Genomic DNA, 7,778 nt, shown 5'->3' with positions numbered 1-7,778 from the left:
CCGCTAGTTCACTATTCCAGGCAATCAGCAACAAGGGAATCATACTTCGGCGAAGGGGCAGTGGGACTGAGAAAGAGGCTTGAACCGAAAACAGCAGATTCCATCGCGATTGTCATAAACAGTAAATGCTAAAAGTAGGCTAATCCTCTCTCTTTTAGCCATTTATGAATTAAACATGTTGAAGCATCACCCACTATCTCGCAGGAAGTTATACCCACAATTATTTTCACAGTAGCGCTCTGAATGCTAAGTGCTGGAGCACCACAGATGATAGATAACCTGAATAATGGAATGAAATAATAAAAGAGCGAAGATCCGTGTGAACATCCTTCGGCGATTCAATGATGGAGAGACCACAGACAGTTGAAATCATTTTTCACATTGAAGCTGCTTTCACACCTGCAGTGAACTCGAGATAAACTCCTAACATTGTCCTTTAGGACTTTAAGTGGTAACGCAAATGTCCAAGCGAACGGCTCCAGACTTTCTCCGGAGTTTCTCCAGCCAGCCCCCTTCTAAAAACTGGGTCGAAAGTCCGGAGGAGCTGATATAAGAAAACAGCAGGTGATTCTCAGAGGCATTTACTGTAAGCGGGTGCTAGAGACAAAAATAATATAACTATCACAGGTTGTAAAAGAGGAGCCACACACGTAGAAAACACTGACGAAGATGTCAAATAGTTTTAGGTGATAAGGGACGAGGCTGCTGTCGATGTGCGTTAAACAAAAACAGCCTTCTGCTCCACCCCTCACACACTCTGGCCATTTCAGTTTTGTTGTGAATGCTCCTGCTGCATTGTCCATGTGTCAAAGGAAAACTCCGGTGAAAGTTCTGACCTAATTCTAGTTCCAGTTTAAGTGTGAAAAAGGCTTCAGTCAGTATAGTGTTGTCCCATTGGCTTATATTTGAGGTGGCCAATTAGAAATTTATGAGATCAGTGGTTCAACTTGGCAATGCACGTGCATGAACCGTGGGGGGTGGAGAACCTGTAAGACCAGCGAAGGGAAAGGTGTATTATTTTTAAAATATCAACTGTCCAAACTCTTTCCCAAAAATCACTTTCCCCATCTTTAATTGCTATTTTGTGTGAGTAATGATCCAGATCTTTATAGTAAGTAGTATAATTTCCCTTTTTAACCTGCTGACTTCAGAGCAATAAATCATTGTGCAGCCTCTGCTGCATAACAAAAGAGTGAGAGCAGAATAAACAATGACCTTTGTCCAAGTGGAGTTGCGCTGGATCAGGTATGCAAATGGCACGACGCCGAGCCTCACCTTCATTTTCTACCGCCGCTCTCTCGCCGACTCCTTGTGCATTAAAACACCGAGTTGAACCTCGTCCTCCTACGAGTGCTCACCCACACGCTGCAGGTCCACACGCTGCAGGTCCACCCGTGCACTCTCCGACACGACAGGAGACGAGCTAGAAGGTGGGGAGCACTGCTTCAATTTCTCCAAACATTCAAAATAAAGCATTAGACAAAACCGCGGGGCACAGCGTAAACCCTCTCAGGATCAGCTCCGGTGGAGTGTTTCTCATTTGCAAAGGAAATCACCTTCTTAAATAAGTGCTGTAGGTGTGTAGCCATGGCAACGTATCACTTTGTCCTGAGCGAGGATACTTTTTGTTTATTTGGCACCGACATTGGACTGAAAGTGTTATTGCATATGACTCAAATTGGTATTGGTATATTTAGACTTCAGCTGTTTTTTGTTTTATTTTGTCTTACATTAGATGGTATATGAAAAAAGGAACCCAGTTAAACTCCAATTGATAATACAGACTTACTGCTGCTCCCTAAAGGTAGATTATTCTTAACCTTGTTGCTTCTTTAGCACCACAGCCCATAGAGAATGACCCCTAGTGCAACAGCCTGTGCAATAGTGTAGATGTGTGTAGGTGTCTTCTTATTAAGTGCCACATCCAGGGCAATAAAAGCAGTGGCTCCAATTTAGAGTCCCTCTAATATCTCCTGCACTGGACCTCTAAGTTGACACAGAAAGAGATGAAGGTTTTAATTGGACGCATCGCTCCATCTGACCGCAACACTGAAAACTTAATTAGCCTTTTAATTGCAATGAGTACGTGTCATATGTGCATACCTCTCTATCCTTTTTTAAATGGAAGTCATTGCCCTGGAATGGATATAGAAATAGTCAACACAGATGATGTGCCGCTGCTGCGACTCCCATTGTGTTTATATCTCTTACTGGTTAAATGAAAGCAGATTAATCTAGGCTGTTGGAGCACTTACTGTTTTGCACATTTATAATTCATGTGCAACACATTGAAAGGCAGACACTGTTCAAAGGGAGGAAGAGGATGTCTCACAAAGAAAGCGTATAGCCTTTATATCATTGACATAAAATCATCAGACTAGGTCAGCTGTGCTCATCAAAAGTCTTTTGTACCAAAACTCTTGACCTATACGAGTACCTTCTGAAATAGCATACCATGTATACCTTCAGTGCCATGATTACCATAATAAACATGCAGTTAGGCTTATGGAAGTCACAGTTTGGCCAGTTTGGCCAGGTTTAGGCACAAAGACATCTTGATTAATTTCAGGGGACAATCGCAATTTGGGTTGAAATAGGTATTTTGTGGAGGATCTTTCCTGTCAGTGGCGTATTTTAACAAGACCAACCAAAACACTATTCTTTTCTACAAAGAAGATTGAATATTTCTAGCAAACAATGACAAACCTATATCCTTGTTCTGTAGTCGTCAGAACAAAGTCGAGGGAGCTTCTCACTTCAAACGCTGTAGTCTGCCATTGTTAATGTTGTACTTGAAGTCGGCACTAGAGTTGCTGAGAAATCCGTCAGGCATAGAGTGACATGTACAGGGATTTAATGACCTGGCTATAGCTTGGCTCTTGGGTCCGACACATGCAGCCAATCGCACCAGCCCAGCATCAGCACCAGGTTCACTGGGGCAACTGTGGGCAACACCTGTCATCATCTGTAGCTAGTAAGTACACCTTTGAAAGTGGCTTGAATTTGCACATACTAGATGTAATTCATCTGCTCAGAACGACATAGTAAACAGATGCTGTCTGAAGTTGTGCGTTGATATTAATTTATTCCAGAATCAAGTTGAGGGATTCTGTTTTCCGGGTCAAATAAAATGAGTGATTGCCGATTCAAAGGCCACTCAGGGTTTACATGGACTGGTATAAATAGTTTGTTTTTCAAACCGTAAAGGACATCAGCCATCAGGCCATGAGATGAACAGATGCTGTATCTCGCTCTTTTGTCTTTTCGTCTTGATGCCGTCTTTGGCACAGAAGAATTCAAATTCAGTCATTTGTGAATCACGTTGTGTGACTCAGTGGCTTTGCAAACAGAGGCACATGAGGCATTTTGTTCTGTCGGCCATCTGCATCTCCATCCAGCTCGATCAACCCCCACTGAGAGCCCGTGGCAGGAAGGAGGCGGCAGCAGGTGCAGCGTGGCATCCAGCTCTGGTGATCGCTCCATGTGGGACATCAGTGTGTCCTACAGGGGTAAGAGGACATCAGTGTGTCCTAAAGGGGTAAGAGGACATCAGTGTGTCCTACAGAGGTAAGAGGACATCAGTGTGTCCTACAGGGGTAAGAGGAAATCGGTGTGTCCTACAGGGGTAAGAGGACATCAGTGTGTCCTACAGGGGTAAGAGGACATCAGTGTGTCCTACAGAGGTAAGAGGACATCGGTGTGTCCTACAGGGGTAAGAGGACATCAGTGTGTCCTACAGGGGTAAGAGGAAATCGGTGTGTCATAAAGGGGTAAGAGGACATCGGTGTGTCCTACAGGGATAAAAGGACATCACTGTGTCCTATAGGGGTAAAGGACATCCGTGTGTCCTACAGGGGTAAGAGGAAATCGGTGTGTCATAAAGGGGTAAGAGGACATCGATGTGTCATAAAGGGGTAAGAGGACATCGGTGTGTCCTACAGGAGTAAGAGGACATCAGTGTGTCCTACAGAGGTAAGAGGACATCGGTGTGTCCTACAGGAGTAAGAGGACATCAGTGTGTCCTACAGAGGTAAGAGGACATCGGTGTGTCCTACAGGAGTAAGAGGACATCAGTGTGTCCTACAGGGGTAAGAGGACATCGGTGTGTCCTACAGGAGTAAGAGGACATCAGTGTGTCCTATAGGGGTACGAGGACATCCGTGTGTCCTACAGGGGTAAGAGGACATTGGTGTGTCCTACAGGGGTAAGAGGACATCAGTGTGTCCTACAGGGGTAAGACGACAGTAGTATCTCCTACAGGGGTGAGAGGACATTGGTGTGTCCTCCAGGGGTGCGAGGACTTCGGTTTGACCTACCAGGATCAAGCCCCACGTCATTAACGCTTCAATACTGCTGAAGCATCCTTGAGCAAGGCACTGAATCCCTACCAGCTCAACAGATGTTGTGTGAGGAAAGTTGAACTTTCCCTCCAGAAAGTATGGCATAATTATTATAAGTTCTTTAATAAGCCTCCTTCCATCTGACTGTCGAGACACAGCAGTCCAAACATATGTAGATGTTTCATGCAAAGCACCGGAATTAGCCCAGCGGTTCACAGTCCGGGTGAAAATAAAAATATGGAAATGTTACGGAACATCAAAGAGGGAGATAAAAAACAACAACCTTTGGACACATATGCTCCACTGGAGATAGAGCTCACCGCGGCTCACGACCATATGGGACGGATGCTATTGCACCTCACATACACAGATCAAACAGTAACTCGACTGTGTGTGTGTGTGTGTGTGTGTGTGTGTGTGTGTGTGTGTGTGTGTGTGTGTATGTGTGTATGTGTGTGTGTGTGTGTGTGTTTTATATCAGATCACATTTTTTTAATGAAATAATGAAATAACAGAGTCTGCTGACAATTTACAGTTTCTACCATTTTATGACGCACCATCGCTACATTTAACTGCGGACTTGGTCAGTTTGTTTGTTTGTTTATAAGCAGGATAACACAAAAACAACTTGACGGGTTACCAAAAATCTTGGTGAAGGGTTGTGGAATGGGTCACAAAAGAAAGCATTCAATTTTGGTGAGATCAGGGGGCTTGATGAAAAGGTCAGGCATGTTGAAGGAAGTGATATCTATTATTGTGGGAAAAGACACTACAGACCTATGGGATATGTGGTATTTTGGGGGGTTGAAACAGATGAGGGGCAAACTGTCAGTCAAACGATTCTTGTGTGCGGTGTATTAAGTGGAGTCTGAGAGATGGTGTCATAAAAGTTTTCCGTTTTTGGTTTTTATGCACTTACTCCTGCCTTCATTTCACAAAATCTACTCTCTGCTCCACTTTCCTTTACTGTCCCTTCAGAGCAGTAAAGAAGTGTTGTACTACCTTCGACAACAACTCAACACTTTTTTTTATTACATCTACATCTGGACAATCTTCTGAGCCTCTGTTGTCAGCGATGGAGTAACGACAACAGCACTAAGTATCAAAGACTAAATAAAAAAATGGTCGTAGACTCCGGATCCCGAAGGTGAAGACAACATGGAAGTGTCTGAAACCGACAGAGGCTCCACTAGTTGGAACAACAGTCAGCCTATGAGAAAATGACTATACAATTCACTTTATATCGTCGGTACATGTTATATTATGGTCTCAAGTTTATGGTCTAATTCGCTAGTTTCAAGTCTTTTATGTTCATTTTATAAATGATGGTTCAATTTTGAGTTAAAGCACAATATGTATTCAGACATGGATACAGTGTGATTGACAGCTAGTAGTATCCAATTGGTGCAGGTCACAGGTGTAGGTGGGCGGGCGGTTCCCTGAAACTCCCAGCCAGACATTGGCGAGTAGTTCTTGCTCCCTCGTCCATCATGTGTCCTCTAGCACACCTGCACACTGGTGCACTGTAAGCAGTGCTAATTCAGCCATTAAGAGGAAGAACCTTATTCATCATTGTTAGGTCGCTTTCCAAATGAGCGTTAATTGTCATTAAAGCCGCTGCCAAAATAAATGTGTTGACTGATGGGCCATGATTAAAGCTCAATTAATCTTCCTCGCAGTCTTTTGCTAGAATTCAATGTACTTGTTTTGTAGGGGAATTTAACTCAGTTCACGCACAATTTTTCTTTAGTAACTACATATATATTTAAATATACATATATGTGAGTGGCAGTCACTGGACAGAGGCAGATACGAGGACATAGTGAGTCATTCAGCAGCAAACGCACCCACAGGTTTTCAGTGGTCATTTGTGGGAGATTTGTGGTTTCTCCACCTGGCCGAGCCGACCCCTCGCACCCCCCTGCCACCCAGCTTTCACCGTTCACGAGGATTGAAGGAGATTAAGTGTCTCTGTGGTTCACCGTGCCAAATTAAGCATCTTCTCTCTATCTGTATCACTTCCCCTCTGCCTTTCTCACAGACTCCTCCAGGTCATTTTTTCTCTCCTGGCTCCCTCTCCCTCTCTGTGCCCTCCCTCTTTTGTGTCTGACCAGTGATTGCTTTTTCCTCTCCTCCACAAATCCCCTCCTGCAGCACAAAGCTCGGCTTGTTTTTCTGGGCTGCTACAGGTAAAGCAAAGCAGGTCCGTGGTTTAATGGCCAGGGACAAAGCCGTGGGATTTAGCCTCTTGGACGTAACAGATGACACTGGGACTGCTATGTTGAAGAATGTTGAAGATTGTGGTTTACTTTTAATTTGCTTTTGTTCCATCTTTGCTTTTTAATGACATTAAAGTGATAAAATGGAAGGAATAATCAATCACCTCCTACCCTGGGATATCATCACATTTATCAACAGGCCGATCAATGCAAAACCATTAATTGAACTGATCGTGTGTGTGCATGCGTGAGTGAGTGAGTGAGTGTGTGAGTGAGTGCACCTAATTGTGAACTTGTCCAATAACAAGCTGTAAATCTGTCCGCCCATGCACAGCCGCCCCTCGCTCTTGTGTAACATGAACGATCACCAGAGGAGCTCCTGGTATGATTTTAATACGAGGGAGATTGGGACGATCGATAATCATCCGGCCGGAGAGGAGGAGGAAGATGAGCATTGTCTTTACACAAATGTCATAAACCCGTCAACGCCCACCACGGGGAAATGCTTAAAGAGGCGGTACCAAATTTAGGATTGCATTAATTTAATTGAAAACAAAAAAACATCGATATTGAATCTGTGATGGTTCAAAAAATCTAAATTCACATGAAATCTAAAACAACCGAAAAAACAGCAGGGTGGGTGAAGATGATGAAAATAATTATAATTGGAATCACTGTAACAAATCCAGCAGGAGTTTCCCCTCTCTCTCTCTTTTAATTCAGCACTCGGCAGATTAATTTTCTCTCAGCAGCTTTTAATTACCTAGGTTCCTCCCAAAGCACCGAACAGCAGCTCTCCCTTCCTCCTCTGCATCCTCCGCGGCCTGGTTTTCAAGTTGTTTCATCAATGCTGTTCACGCTCACCGTCTCAGGTGATGAAAGAAAAACGTGTATTTAGCTGCGCTCACAGCTGTAAACACACGGGTCAAATTAAAGCTGCAGTTGTTCTTTTCTTGAATATACGAGTTTATTACCACACCAATCTGTCGACAGAGAAGATTCATAATACAGCTCGTCTCAAAAAGATTGAAGTGCAATACGAACTATGACACGAACGCAAAACTCGAAAGAAGAGATGATATACACATATTCAACATGTCAACTAAATATGAGATTAAAGGGGCCACGCTTGTGTCCATGTGCAGTAGTACCATGAGATTTCAACAGCAGGATTTATACGTCATCTCCTACCTCCTGCATGCTCTACTCATGCACCACC

The sequence above is a fragment of the Pleuronectes platessa genome, chromosome 12, assembly GCF_947347685.1.
Source record: "Pleuronectes platessa chromosome 12, fPlePla1.1, whole genome shotgun sequence".
NCBI lineage: Eukaryota > Metazoa > Chordata > Actinopteri > Pleuronectiformes > Pleuronectidae > Pleuronectes > Pleuronectes platessa.
This window is presented reverse-complemented; position numbering follows the sequence as displayed.